The sequence below is a fragment of the Apis cerana genome, linkage group LG7, assembly GCF_029169275.1.
Source record: "Apis cerana isolate GH-2021 linkage group LG7, AcerK_1.0, whole genome shotgun sequence".
Classification (NCBI taxonomy): domain Eukaryota; kingdom Metazoa; phylum Arthropoda; class Insecta; order Hymenoptera; family Apidae; genus Apis; species Apis cerana.
In genome coordinates this window covers 9,686,457-9,702,083 of record NC_083858.1, presented here as the reverse complement: position 1 = coordinate 9,702,083, position 15,627 = coordinate 9,686,457, and the positions used below count along the sequence as shown (strand labels likewise).

The 15,627-nt window shown below is 37.8% G+C and overlaps 1 protein-coding gene and 2 long non-coding RNA genes across 3 annotated transcripts in view; 1 reads left to right on the top strand and 2 right to left on the bottom strand.

The window, feature by feature from the left end:
* Positions 1 to 15,627, bottom strand: part of LOC107999229 (UPF0489 protein C5orf22 homolog) — a 761,052-nt gene that overhangs the window by 398,371 nt on the left and 347,054 nt on the right. The gene's annotated exons all lie outside the window — the stretch shown is intronic.
* Positions 1 to 15,627, top strand: part of LOC133666423 (uncharacterized) — a 99,153-nt gene that overhangs the window by 66,455 nt on the left and 17,071 nt on the right. The window lies entirely within an intron of this gene.
* LOC133666424 (uncharacterized) lies at positions 3,960 to 5,613 on the bottom strand. The gene is made up of 2 exons (XR_009830553.1): positions 5,506 to 5,613; positions 3,960 to 4,199 (listed from the first exon to the last, which is right to left on the bottom strand). It is a non-coding gene; the product is annotated as an uncharacterized LOC133666424 (long non-coding RNA).

The window sequence follows — 15,627 nt, the reverse complement described above, 5'->3', positions numbered from 1 at the left end:
CAACACCGTTATAATAATATTCAATAAATTTCAGACACACTGCATTAAAAAACAAATATCTACTCCTATAATGACAAACGATCCCTCTCCATTACATCATCTTCCTCCACTGAAGAGACTCCAATCTAACTTAAAAAAAAAAAAAACACTCAGCAATTACCTCTCTAAACGTTCTAACAATCCTCCACCTTCCAGAAACCTCTCCACAGTCCAATCCACGCGGGCAACGAACGAGCACGCGGTCCAAATCTCTGGCGGCCTCGTCAGAGAAGCGTGACGATCGCGCTCGCCTCCCCGGATCGTCGACGAGATTAGAGACGTGCGGATGGAAAAAAAAAGAAAAAGAGAGAAAGAGAGAGAGAGAGAGGAAAGACGAGGAGAGGACAATCACCGGATGCCGCGCAGGTGTGCCACCGCTTATACGGCGAGCGCCACGACACCGGTATTAACGTGCCGCCATATCGATATCGTTATAATATGCAAATGCGGTGGTGCACGCACACGTGGGGCGAGCCGCCGAGCAGCAACAACACACCCGTGAGCAACACGTGTTGCAGAGGCCGGCGGAGGCACCGGGAAAGGAGAGATCATCGATCGCGATCCGTCCAACTCACCGTCGACTTCTGTTTCCGATCCGAAGATCTCTATTCCGAGGCAGGGCCCGCCGTTATTTTCCTCGCGTGCCTCGCGCTTCCACCCGTTCGCCACGCGTCCTCACCCCTCTCTCTCGCGCGCGCGCGTGCGCGTGCGTGGCTCTCTATTCGAGAGATCGAAATGAAATCGTGCGAGCAGTTGGATCGAGGGGGTGATTTTGCGAATCTTTGCGATAGATGGAGGAGCGAGACGAGGTTGAGATTCGAGTGACGACGAATTCTTTTGCGTGTTAATGAGACGGATTTAATTGTGGTTTAATTATTTTGGTATCGTTTTATTTTAACCTTCCGGTGCACGTATTTCAGCGATTGAAAGTAACGTTATTCTATTTTATTTTTATCACGCAAAATTATTTATTTGCGTTGAACAAAGTAAGGGAAGAATTTATGCGATTGCTTATTCTCTACGATAAGTAAGGAGAGTAGATATCTTTTTCTTATTTGAAAAAGAAAGAAAAAAGAATAGGAAAATGTTCTAAAAAACGAGGCGCTACATTCCGCTAACCTTATTTCACCTGTTCGTTCACCTTCGAAATGTCATATATTCCTCTCACCAATTCCCAAAGCCCAGCTTCCCAAGCTGGTCGTGGAAAAAAAAGAAGCCGTGACTCGTTAACAGCATTACTCGTGCTCATTCCCCGCTCTCAAAATCTAGAGTTGTATCTTCGAAACGAACAATCCCGTGTGTATGTACGTTACGTACAATCTACGCTGCCGATCGAAAGTTTGGAATAACTTGTTCCGTAAAATTTAATATCAAACGTAAGAGAAAGTCGGATTAGAGAATTCTACAAGGTGAAAAAGAGAACAGAATTGCGTTTCTAAGTTGTTCTGTTATAATTAGAGTATAATACAAATCTAGGAATTAATGATTGACAATAATGCAATTATGTTATAAAGGAATGTAATTGGAGCAGTTGAGATAATAGAAACTTAAATAGAGCGCAAATAATCAGATGCTAATAGCAAGTCTTCATTTATTTGAACCTTATTTCAATTACCTGTATGAATCTCTGCTACAATCAAACACGTAAAATGATAACTTGATATATTGATAATTTATAAAATACACTGAATTACTTTTAACCAAATATTCGTATAAATTGATTTTCGCTGTAATAAAATTTTAATTCGTGAAATACCACCTCATAATTTACATTTCGAAATATCGATTTTTAAATTGTCAACTTCAAATTGAACAACGCGACGCCATAATTTTGCTCGATAGTATACCCGTTGTATCGTACTCTTGCTCTCACGGTATCTTTATTTTCAATCGTTATCTTAATGTTCATTAAACGTCCAGTTATCGCGGGAGTGGGGCCAGGATCACAATAGGGAACAGCCGAACGCAAGCCCAGGAGGCAGGTTACAACGATCGAAACGCGCGCAGAAAAAGAGAGAAAAAAGAGAGAGAGAGAGAGAGAGATAGCGGTTTACTCGATATTTAAAAGAAACGGACCCGTTCTGGTTTAACCGAGGCACCTGGATATATAGCAGATCATCGATCGCGATATCGTTGTTCAGCCTCCTTCGTATTTATTTCTTTATTTACCGTCGATAGATCACACGCTTCCAATTCGCGGCTTGTACCTCATAATTCAAACGAGTCGTTACAGCATATTTAATAATACCTCGAGTACTCTCTCCCGATATCGCATCGCTTTTGCTGGGAAGAAGAAGAAGAAGAAGAAGAAGAAGAGGAAGAAGAAGAAGAAAATAAAAGGAGGAATTCTTGCCTTACAGCGGATTGCCACGTGGCAGCTTTCCGAGAACCTTGTCACCTGGTCTTGAGATATGGTCTTGAGAGATGTCTAATTAACCGTGAGAATAAAGAGAATTATTTTTATTATTATTTTTTTTTAATATTCTTCTTACGCGTTTTGTGAACGCGTTTAAATATGTCCCATTTGTGGTTTGTGATGATGAAAAAAGGGAAAGAGACATCGAGCTGTCAAGAATTGAACTGTAAGTGGTATGGCGATCGGTGAGGCGACACTAGCGCCACGTTATCGTAACTAGCTGTAGCAATATGTGTTATATTTATCTATTTCTTTATTTATTATCTCTACCTGCTCACTCTTCGACTCTTTATTGAGAAATCACTTTTGAATTTTTTAAACATTATTCGAAATTATTAAAACAATTTATCATACAAGTTTTTGGATATATTGTGTAGTATATAGGATTTAGAATTCGATGTTATAGTTTGTGTACGTACATCTTCCATTCGATTATTCTACTAATCCGGATGCTAGACCATCTGCATATTATCGCTAATTCTGCGGCTGCTGTTGCTATTAAAGGGTTTCAGTCGTTATTACGAAATCGCTGTTTCCCGCGAGTTCCATGGCTAATCGTCGATCCATTTGAATAGAATCGCCTTTCCTAATGCATATTTCCCTGTCTGAAGGGAATTAACAAGCAATCTTAGCTAGGGATTTAAATTTCAATTGAAACAAACACCATCCTTTTTGATATCTTCGTTCTATTCGATCAATTTTGTAAATCCATATACAATTATATTTCTTGCACGATTTTTTAAACAAATAAAATAAAATTCTCCTTTTTTACAATCCTATCGATCGATCTTTAAACAATCATTATTTTTACGCGCAAATAGAAATAAAATTTTATAATATAACCAGCACGATCATACGTTGGAATAACAGATACATCGAATGAAAATGATATTAAAAATTTGAAGAAACTTAATCCTAAAGAAATAATACGAATAAAAATTCTCCTCCATTCAATCCATTTCAAAAACACCCGAATAAAAGCCAACAACAAAATGCACGAATCTTCCACAAAGCGAACACGATCGAAATGGGTCGAGGATCGAAACACACTCGTGGATCTCGATCGCCTTGTCACCCGACATACTTTGTCGGCGAGGCGACCTTTGCTCGACATCGTGATAAATATATTAAAACCGGAGGCGAGTTCGTGAGCGACGATGACTCAGTTGGTTCGCGGGCCCGATTGTCGGGCCCCCTTCCCTCCCCTCCTCCCTCCGTGTACACCCGTGATTACTTTTCTCTGCCTTCTTTCTCGCCCCGCTCGCCGCTCGCAGAGGAAAAAGCACGGCGACCGATCGGCCGCTAACATACATTTGCTTTCAAGCAACACGTGTTGTTTCTGGCCGCCGATCGTGATTCATCTGGTCGCCGCTAATCGACTTCCGTTAAATCAAACACGTCCCTCTGTTCGCGATTCAGCCGCGCAATTGGCCAATACCTGACCGACACACGACGACGTTGCGCGCTAGTATCTCGCCGGGCGAGCGGAAAAGGCAGCTTTGTCCGTTTGTGATCTCGAGAACGAGAGTCGTGTTTGACGTATTTATCGACGTTTCGTTTTTTCTTTTTTTTTTTAATCATTCTTCTGGTGGTATAAGAAGAAGTATAGGTATTGAAAAGTGAAGTGAGTTTGTAAATTGAAAAGTTGTTATAATTTACCCCTTTTTCGAACGAAGAAGAAATAGTCTTAAACAGATATTGATCAGATGGCGTGCTCCATGATCGGTTCTTCTGGAAGGCTTACCTGGAACAGGAAGAGATTAAAATAGTTTTTAACAAATGAAGATTATTTATTATTATTGTGTGATTGATTAAAAATTTCGATGAAACGTCGTTTTTTAAAAAGGGATAAATTGAATGAAAATCTATCTTATTTCAGATATATCATTAACGCTTGTCGAATATAATTTTTAAAATAGTAGCACTTAGAAATATTGAGGGAATACGAGTAGGCATACTTAGAATATATACTCATACGTCATTAAGAACATGTCTAAAACAGGTACGAACCCGGTATATATACCTTTCAATGTATATATGAAGTCTGTCAATTAAATCTCAAGTTAAACATTACTTCTGCAAATAAACCTGAGCCTCATTTAGACCCATCAAATCAAAGTCAATTTATCATACCTTCATCACTTAACGGCATACGGTATATATCATTAATTTAAACATCAAATTTTAGACATGCAAATATGTATTTACTAAATCAATATAATTTGGAATAGCTGCATAATGAAACAAGTTCCAATGCGAAATTGTTTTTCAGAAATGAAAAACAAATACATTTAAAATATTTTATTCGTACATATTTGTAAATGGAAATCTTTGCTCCAGAATTTCTTGCTAATAATTTCATTTTTTAATTAACTTCGTATACATGTTTAAAACAAGTAGCATATTTTTATAATTTTCATTTTTTTAATCTAGAATCAACTTGAAATATCAATAATAATCTTTCTCGCATTTGCAGATATTTTTAATTAAAAAATTGCACAAAATTTTCTAGCTTCCGGATTCCAAATTCTTTAATCGAAATTATCGTTTGAACATCACCAGTTGAACAATCCACCACTTATAATCTTAATCTTACAGTCTCGAATCAAATCAAACCCCGGATCCATTAAGCCAAACACAATTAATCATCCCTAATCACCTCCCAATTCCTCCAAAATCAAATTCCACTCTACCTAAACAATTAAAACAACACACAACTCTCGACAAAAATCATCAATTATCCCCGAAAACGAAGCAAGAATAAATCAGAAGAAGCAAGAAAGAGAGAGAAGATGAGGGAAAATCTGGCGCTCCGTTTTCCCACCACCGTTTCGTTCCATCAGCGTTTTTAAATAATTGAACGAGACCGTGGCAGAGATCGTGGCATAGTCATTTGCATACACCGAGGGCCCGATCGAAGCCGCTCCGTTAATTAATTAATACTAATTAATCATGGATGACGATGGGTCGACGATAAAGCCTACGGCCGCGGAGCATTGGGTGTCGCGAGATCCCGATCTCTCTCTCTCCCTCTCTCTCTTTTCTCTCACCTTCTATGATTCCTTTTCGTTCTCCTTTCCCTTTCTTTTCACCGCGCAAAACTAATTACCCGAGCGATCATCGTCTCGTCGCGGGGAAACAGGAAACGAGAAAGAAACGAGGTGAAAGACGAGAAACGTTCGAACGACTAATTATCCGTGGATCCATCGCGCAACAACGTTTTTTGAATGCTCGTTTACGAATGCCGTAATATCCGTGCACTGTTACCGCTGCCTGCCTTGGGATTACACGTGAATATACAGGGTGTCCTGTTATCCGCGGGTGCAGTTAGACAGGGATTCCTCCTGTGACAAACAAAGAGAATTAGATTCTTCTTTTCACTCGATCCCGAGTAAATCGAACTCGGAAAGCGTGTAATTATAATTAAGATATAATTCTGTAGGGTTATTCGTGGTTCAATTAGATTGGGAATAGAATTCCTTGAAAAAGAAACGACGGAGAGAGAGAGAGAGAATTAAATTTTTCCATTCGAGGTTTCGTTATTCGTAAAATATTTAATTATAGATAACACAATACAATTCTATGGGTTAAATATTTATATTTTGTTTAAAAATAATTTTCGAAAATATTGTATACTGTCTAACTCGTAGTTATATAATTGAAATGATGAAAAATTCTAATATTCTAATATTCGTCTCTTGGCCAGCTACCGTTTCACGAATAACGGGCCACCCTGTACAGGAGGACGCGAAATTTCGTTCGTTCGTTTGTTGCACCGTATAAACCGTAATACAGGTGTACGAGAATGGGCTTTCGAGACGACGCCTCGCCACTAATTAGCGCCGCCAATTAACGAACGAGCTCACTCTCTCTCTCTCTTCCTCCATCCTTCTCCATTTCCATCTTGTTTCCTTGCCATTTCCATCTCGTTTCAGGCTACGTCACTCCTCGAATAATTCGGTTCAGCCTCGTCCACCAGCTTTTCCACCCGTTTTATCCATCGATCCCTCGCAGTGGCCGCGCGTTTTTCGATCCTTCCCTCTTCCCTCTCCGTTCACCCGCCCATTTTCATTTTGCGGATTTTAATTTTCACCTTTTTCCATTAAAACCGAAATGAAAGGGATCGCGCTATATTTTCGCGCTCGTTCCTCTTCGTTCAACGTCCTCTCTGTTTTCTTGCACCCCGCGCCCCTTGCTCGACGCGGGACACCCCCATCAGCACCCCGGTAATCCGTTTCGAATGTACCCCTTGGTCAAGAGATGTTTTTTCTTCTCTCTCTCTCTCTTTCCCTCTCTCTTTCTCTCCTCTCTTCGACAATTCGATCGTCTTGTTCTTCATTTCGTCGACAAATTTGTATCAGATTCGCGAGTGAAAGTGCGGGGAAATATTGTTTTTTGATGGAAGGAATGATTATGGGATGAAGAGATGATTTTTAATAAAATATAGGAATCAATAACTGCGTTTAACTATTAATATCGTTTTTATACTGGATATATATTGGAAAGAATTGATTTTACGAAATTTGAACAAAGTTCAAGTTAATGTTCGGGATTAATGCTTTTAATCGTAACGAGAGTATGATGAAATAACGTTGAAACTTTGGAATTTGGAATTAATGTAATTTTAATGCTTGAATATTTCGAAAACGTTTGAATTTTTTAATATTAGTATATATATATGTATCGGTTTTTAGAAATCGAATGATTAGTATTGATGGAGCCGATCAATTTAGCTTTTGAATGGCGCAAATACACTTCCCTGAGTTAACGTTGCATACAGATATAACATTCAATAATAGAAACAGATCGTCCGTCGCATAAAGGGCGACATAAATAAATGGAAAACACTAGGATAGGAACATACGGGGGCATCGAGGAAAAGTTGCAGGGCATAAAACTGCATAATACTCTTCAATCTCCACAAATCAACTCTGTCAGAATGAGAAATCACCATTTTTTTTTTTTTTGGATTCCCTTCGACGAGCATCGCCCATCTTTCTAACCCTGAAACCCCCATCTATCGCGAAATACAACGAACCGAATATTCGACACGCGAATACACTTAAAATTTATCCGAAAAAAAAGCTTAAAAGTGAAACAGAATAATATAAATAGAGTAAAGATTGAAACGAAATTAATTTAAACATAAATGTGCCGAGATATCGGCGACATCTAAATCATGTCGTGACTGGTTTAATCCTTAATTGATATAGTGGATTTGTGTCGCATAATTATAGAGGATCAAAGCGACTTGACACCATCCAATAGTATATTGTATATTGGATATGAGTGTAATCAAGCTAAACTCGCAATCAATACATTGCTTAACAGTAGAATTGGAAATAATTGAAATTAATGATTTGCTATTTAATAAAACCATCAATACGAAAAATACTAGGATGGGTCGAAATGTAAATTTTATAGAAGGAAAAAGAAAAATAAAGATATTTTAGAAAGTCTCGAAATTTTAAAAAATTTTAAAATTTATTCTTAACATTTTTATTTCTAAAATTCCTCCATTCATTCCCAAATTAATAATAATAATTCTCTCAAAAAATTAAATTTTCTCGTTTCATCTTCCTCTTAAGATAAGTTTAAAAATCTAAAATTTCAAGAACTGGTAACTTCCTTTCAGTTCCAAATATCCCATCTGTAAAAAAAATATTAATTACTGGTTAATCCTATTTGCCAATTATCGATAAATTAAAAAATAAATAAAAAAAAAGAGGAAAAGGCGAAATATAAGTTGCAAGGAACGGACAAGTCAAAAGGACAGCTGCAAACCAAGTGAAAACGTCGTGAAAACCAGAAGGCGTTCCGCATACGTATTTAAACGTAATTTCCATGAAGCCTGCCCGGTATAATTACGCCATTAGGACCTCTTTAGAGTCCATTTAAAGTCATAATCACTCAACAAGCGGCTTGCTTTCTCGCGGCGATTTCACCCATAAACCCTTCCTCCCCCCCTTCTTCCTCCGCTCCCCAACTCTTCTCTTCGTCCTTCGCCGTTATGGTCTCGTGGTTTCGTACCCACCACGAGGACGAGGAGCGGAGACAACGTTGCCAGAAATCTTGGCACGATAATAGGACGGGCGTAAATCATCGGACAATGGCAGAGTAGGCAGCAGGTATCCCTTTTCCTCGCCCCTTTATCCTGTCGTTCGGAGTTTAAGCGAACGGGGCATAAATCAAACGTTAAGGTATCATGGAACACCGCTGCGAGAGGATCCCGCTCCAAACCTCTTCCATTTCGGCGTCACGTCGATGAGGACGCGCCGAGGACAAGAATTGTCACCTTTTCACAAAACTCTCTTTGCGATTCGAGCGAGTCGATATTTGGATCGATCGATATCGGTTTATGAGCGAAATAGGCTGATAGAACGAGAGAAAAAGATGTTTCTGTATGTAAGTATAAATTATAGAAGGAAATTTATTCGATGATCCTGGTTTTAATACTATGGCGACACTAGCGCCACCATGACCATTAACTCATCAGTGCTTAATATATTTATTCGATTGGGTAAATATTATTTTTCCACAGACAACAATGAAAATTTTTTCTAAAAACGAAAATATATATATATTAATTTAGAAGCAAAGATAACAATCAAAACTTTAGTATATTATGTTATTTATTAGTGTACTATGTTTCCTTGTATATTGTATATCGTTTATTATTTTAGACAGTTTTATTTAATCTTTAAAAACAAACTATTACGTTTCAATTTCAGAAGTATATATTTACGTACGAAATTAATTGAATATAATTTCAATTAATTGTGGATAAATAGTATAAGAGAAAAGGGGAGGAATTCGAGGTAGCAATTAGAGAAGGAATAAACTGCAACGAGAATAAGGAAAATGGAACAAGCAGAAAAATGACACAGACACGGAGGGGGGAGGAACAAAAGAGGAAAATATAAGAGTAAAAAAGAATAGGAAGAAAAAGAAGAAAAAGTCAGTGACATCGGAATTTTATTTTCCCCCTGGCTGAATTGCGCATTTAACCGTGTTATTTCAGCAGTGTCCTGTTTACATCGTATTTCCATCTTAATTCTGCCAGCCAAAATATCTACACAACAGATACACCGCCTGTCATAAAATCCAAACATTTTGATCCATTGTAAAATAATTTTAACACGAATTATTTTTGGTCAAACATAAACAAAATTCATTAAAAATTGATTAAATTATTTTATCTAAAATTTACAGAGTCTAAGCCTCTCTTTTTATTCTTCTTAACGAATTCTCGAATAATAAAGGATTTTTAATTTATCAAATTTTTATATTTGCTCTTTATACAATTCGCAATATTCATATTCAAATTTATCTTGATCATCTGAAAACTCTAATCCTAACGATACGAGTGAATAATAGATATAAGAATTATTCTCAGTACTTTCAAAAAATAATCTCGAGAGTCTCAATATACTGAAGCTTTCATACACTTTAAAAATCAAAAAAAAAAAAAACAAATTTTCTTTCCAAATCATTTCTCGAAACACGATACGATACGATTGCAAAAGCGCATCCTCGTGATCCAAGTCCGGTTAAATCTCGATGACCAGGCGAGATAGAATAACGGAAAGCGCGCGATATGGCCTGTCTAATGGCGAATCAACGTCCTTCGCATAACTCCGTGATCATCGTGGATAGTGATGGATCGCTAGAGATGCACGTGGACGTGGGTCCACGGCCCGTTACGATTTCTCGCGGCATTTTGCGCGATGAAGGGTCAACTCGAAGGCAGAAAACATAATTACGTATGGGGGAAGAGAAGATTTGAATTATTCGATGCATAACGAGCGATCGCGTTCGTTCTCTTAACTGTGAGCCACGTGTAAGCGCATACATCTCCTTAATGTCATCGTGACGTAAACCCAACGTTGTGCTTTCCAATGTGTTCGTGTTTCACACGATTGTTCGTGGGTAATTAGATGGTGGAAACCTTGGTTATGGATCTCTCTTTATCGAAAACCGCGATTTCGAAAACGAAACAGGGGGGACGCGATAATGTTCATTATTAAAAGAGAGATTAGATTCAATCATTTTAATAATGATGAGCTGGAAAAAGAATTCGAGAAGTTTGTAGACACGTTCTCTGGTTTCGTTTCTATCTTCAATTTTTTAATATGGTCGTTAAATTTTTAAGTAAATATAAAATGAGAGAATATTCTAAAAATTTTGCCGTCTTATTTCAATTTCGATGGTTCGTAATTTAAAATAAATTGTGATTCACGAAGAAATAATTAAATTTTAATAAATATAAATATTTATTAAAGCGTCATCCAACGAAATGTCATCTAACGTTAAAACAAAAAAAGATTGCAGTGAAAAAAAAAATACATATATAAACGGACATTACTCTTACTGTAAAATTACATATATAAACGACATATTTTATTATGAATTCTGTTCGTCTGCTCAAAGAAGCAACATCAAGTCCCGATTGACAAGCTCATTATTCGGCCATTTGCAAATTATCCTCGGGCAAATTTCAATTAAAATTTTTCATCGACGGTTTGAAAGCGAATGGCTACCGAGGCATACTCGCCCACGGCGTTATTTTCATTGCATCATTTTGAAGAATTATTTCATATCCCATAAAAAATTCAATGGCGACTGGAATAGCAACTGCATACAGATGCATTTTGCGATACCGTTTCGTCATATGATTATCATTTTTCGAATATGCGATTCCGTTTCATTCTCCCCCTCCCCCCCCGCCCTCTTCGTTTCGTTCAAACGATCCGTGCCCTTCTGTGAAATAATTAATCGTGTATATTTCGCGGAAATCACGTAAGCACGTGAGACGTGGAAGGAAAGATTCGATGAAATTGATCCTTTCCGTGTAAATGATTATAATTGAAGCATGAGATTAATACGATAACGTAAAGATTAAGTTAAGAAAAAAATTCTATACATTGTGCGAGTTAGAGTTAGATATGTTGATAAAAAAAAAACAAGATTATTTATATATATATAATAAGTTATAAAAATAAATTGTATGCTTTATTGTTCATTTGGCAAAGAGATGAAATTTATTACGTGGAAATACACATTTTTTTTCTAATTAACGTTAAATATTTAACTTTGCAGACGATTCTTTTTACTCACTTTGAAATAATTAAAAGTCGCAAGATATTTGTCCTCGATTGCAAAAGTACAAATATCCGATGGAGGAATTTTGCAAGGAGGGAAAATTTCTCGATAAATTCCCTTGAATAAATGAATCGTGATAAATCGATTGATTGACGATAAACGGGAGAAGATATTAAATCTTCGATAAGGTGTATAATAATCAAATATCACGGACCTCGCCCACGTAACCAGAACTTTATCAGATACCCGTGTATTGTATTCTCGTAACGATAATAATCATAGACAGAAGATACATGGAAATGTTGCATGCATTCATTATTCATTTCCGCTGGGAAGGGAGTTGGGTGTTTGATTTTGAATTAATGGCGCGCTACTATTCGCAGTTGCGAAATTATTTTGATTCGATCGAATTCTGGTTGATTCACTCATAGACAATCGAATTCAATCTTCTTCCAGATTGATGATTCCGTTGATTTAATCAGAATCGTTTCCCCTAATTCCCGTTAAATTAAAACCTGAATCCTGGATTTCTAAATTCACACAAAGTTGTGTAAAAAGATAAAATTGAAACGTAAAAAAAATTTCCTCGAATCAAATCGGTGTCCAAGAACAATTGTTAATAGATGAAATAAAATTCTATACATACATGCGTAACGTTTGAGACAACGAATCAATTTCCACGAGTTTCAGATCGATCAGTCGAGAGCAAAATATCATCTCGTTCCAGGAACGATAGAGAGAGGAATCCGTAGGCTGATCCTCGATGAAGATGGCAAATCTTCCTCGAGATGTATGATAATCAGGGATCATACGGCAGCGTCTCGTGCATCTTATCTGATGCCTCGTATTGTGTTCTTACAGCGGCGATAACCTTTCTCGAACAACGCGTGTCTATTGTTTATTTTTCGCGGGAGGGCCGATTCATAACGCGGTGTAATAAAGTTCTTTGCTTCTTATCTGATAGCCAATGTCGTTGTCGCGGCGTTCGTTTCATTGTTCGAGTTTCGCCAACGAAAAAGTAAAAGTTGAATAACTGATATACAGCGTTAAGTGTTCGATGGTCGTCCCGAGAAAAGGATTCTTCGTGAAAACGATTTTGCTCTTTTTTGTTCTTTCATTTCATCAAAATTCAAAACTTGAATTTCATCTTTCAAGTACTGTTTCATCAACTATCCTTTCTTGCAATAGAGTTTTTTGAGAATAAAGAATTGCAAAATTAAGTTTCAATATTCCATTATTTCAAAATTTGGATCTATCTTTTATATTTTATATAAAACGTTTAATCAGTTCTATTCTTTTCTACATTCGACAGAAATGCAAAGAAAACTCTGAACTTTCATCGAGCAATAATTGAATTAAATTTCAATATTGCTGTTCCATAAATTTGAGTACTTCCAATATTTTTCGTAATTAAATTTCGATACCATTCTCGATTTTCATCTGCATCCTGCATTAGTGACACAGTTATTTCCAATTATATCAATTTTTCTTTTTTTAAAGATTGGTCGATTCGAATCTTACCTGCATAATCTTTCGGGGAAGGGAAACACGTTCTGAAAAAAAGTCAGTGAACCGATTGTAGGTAGACGATAATTACGAGAAACGATACGTGGCAATTGCCGTACTCGCGATATTTACCACGAAGTTAAACTGTTGCAAGGCTGCTGGCACTTGAACTCGTTAATCGGCGTCGTCGGCGTCATTACAAGTGCCGATGGCAGTTAAAGATAACCGAAACTTCCGGATCCAAGAATTGGATCGATTATCAGGAATGTGTGTGTTTGTATTACTTGGCCAACCAATTAAGAGTCAACTGATAAAATTAAGCAATTTTATAATTATTTATTATTTGTTAATTAATGGCAAGTTCCGTTTTATCTATGGGACGACATTTCCATATTTTATATGATATTTGATTAGATTTTTCGTTCGAATTTAATTAATTAAACTTTTCTAAACATTACGTCTTACATGAATTTTTTTTGATACTTTTTCCTTTCTCACACGTCGTCATCTAAAAAATACATCGATATTCTTCTCTCAAAAACTTTTCCACCGGCATAATCCCAAATTGAAGGTAAATCATCCAAGCTCGCAAAGAAAATAAAATAATCGCGATCCAGAGGCGTCTATCGTTGGTCGATTTTAGTAACGTTTCATAGGTCGAGCAAACGTAAAACGCGCACAGACTCGTAAAACGTTGCGTGCAAGTATCGAATGTGTGCGAGCTCGAAACACCGAAAGCTCGTCGCAATCGGCAATGAGATCTCTGACAATCGGTGACTTCGCGCTAGGCAATTCATTTCGACTTATCTGATATTCCACAACACCCTCCCCCCTCTCTCTCTCTCACTTTTGGTTTCCTCTCTTCGAGTACTCGAGCTCCACTACGCTATTTGCTAGCTGCGTTTCACGCAGATAACTCTCGGCTCACGATCGTTTTTTCCAGCAATTTACGATCGTGCAAAAGCTGCGTGGCGATACTCAATAAAATCCGCGCGCGGATCAACGCATAGACACCATTTCTACCGTCCCTGTTACTTTTCCCTTTCTCCTTTTATTATTTACTCCTCGACGAAATTTATCGTCCAATCGTGCCCTCTGACGAGAAACAGAATTATCGCCTATTATGGTGGCCAAGTAACAGCGATCGTAGGTGTGCATAGCTGGTGTGGTCTTCGTTGGAATAAAGATCGAGATAATTCGTTAATGATCGTGATTAGATAAGGATTAAATAGAATTCTTTGATGTGATGTTGATCGCACGTGAGTAAGGGGGGAGGATGGGGGGGGAAGAGGGCGTGATTTAGAGAGAGTTAATATTACTCGGCCGTTGTTAAGCGGCTCAGCTAAATTGATCGGACTGGGTGCAGTGTAGGGTGGACTGGCTTGATTAACTTCGTAATAATTTAGTGGAATGCGTTTGGTCGGTTGATATTTGCATTCGTATCACGTAAATGTTGTTCGTGAACTGAAACGTATTTGAGATTCGTGGATTGATAGCGGATTGTTATGAAAGATGATAAGAGCACGATAAGTAAACCTGTCCAATTTCTATATATTAAACTTGTGATGAGTCATAGCGAAAATCTTCGTGGAGCGGATCGGAATTCTGATTTTTTGGAGTTCTGAATTGGAAAATTTTGAAAGAGAGAAAAAGAAAAAACTCCATTTTGCTTCGTACAAATTGCACTATTATCAAAGATAAAATTTTCCTAGGTTACAACGAAAAACAGAATTTTAAGAAGAAAGAAGAAAACTAAATAAAACCAAATTCCATTAATCCTCGGAAAGAGGATAAAACAATCCCCAATAAAATCAATCTTCCACCCAATCACCCTCCTCGAGCCTTCAAATCTGAATGCAAATGTTACTGCACGCGAAACAATATCCATCACCGTCGAAACGTCGAAACGTCAATCGATACGCGCGCTGAAAATCCACATGGACCGAACAACACCGTTAAAATAAATCCATCGAGACGAGATATATATATTTATACCGATAATTAGATCAATGATCCACGTTGTAACGGCAATTAGAACACGGAACCGGCCTGTTTGCCAATAACTTCGATTTTCGCGTACATGTATAATCGGTGTGTCCACGGGAACCTGGCTAATTTACCGAGCCAGGATATCCTGTTGATCGGCATCCGGCCGGCCGTTCGATCGGCCAATCTTCGCCAGGAATCAAATGACGAGACGAAAGCCGGGCAGAACGCGCGACGCCATAAAACATGTCGCGCTAATTAACGATTAACCATGACCAGGATTCCGGGACTGGCGGTGGCTGTTGCTCGCTCGCGTTACGCCTACTACGCGTCACCCGCGAATTAAACCTGGAATCAGTGCATGGTGATTAGAATGGGCGCCGATACCGTGTTTTCACGTTGGTTTTTCTTTTTTTTTTTCTGTTCCAGCCTGTCGTTTCGCGAGGTAGAAGAGAGATTTGGAGAAATAAGAAGAAGATCGATGTATGCTTGTTTATCCGATTGGCAAATGGTAGGAGAAAGTGTTTGTATAGTGATTAAAGGAGGAGAGGAGAGGGGAGAGATGTTTGTATTTGTAT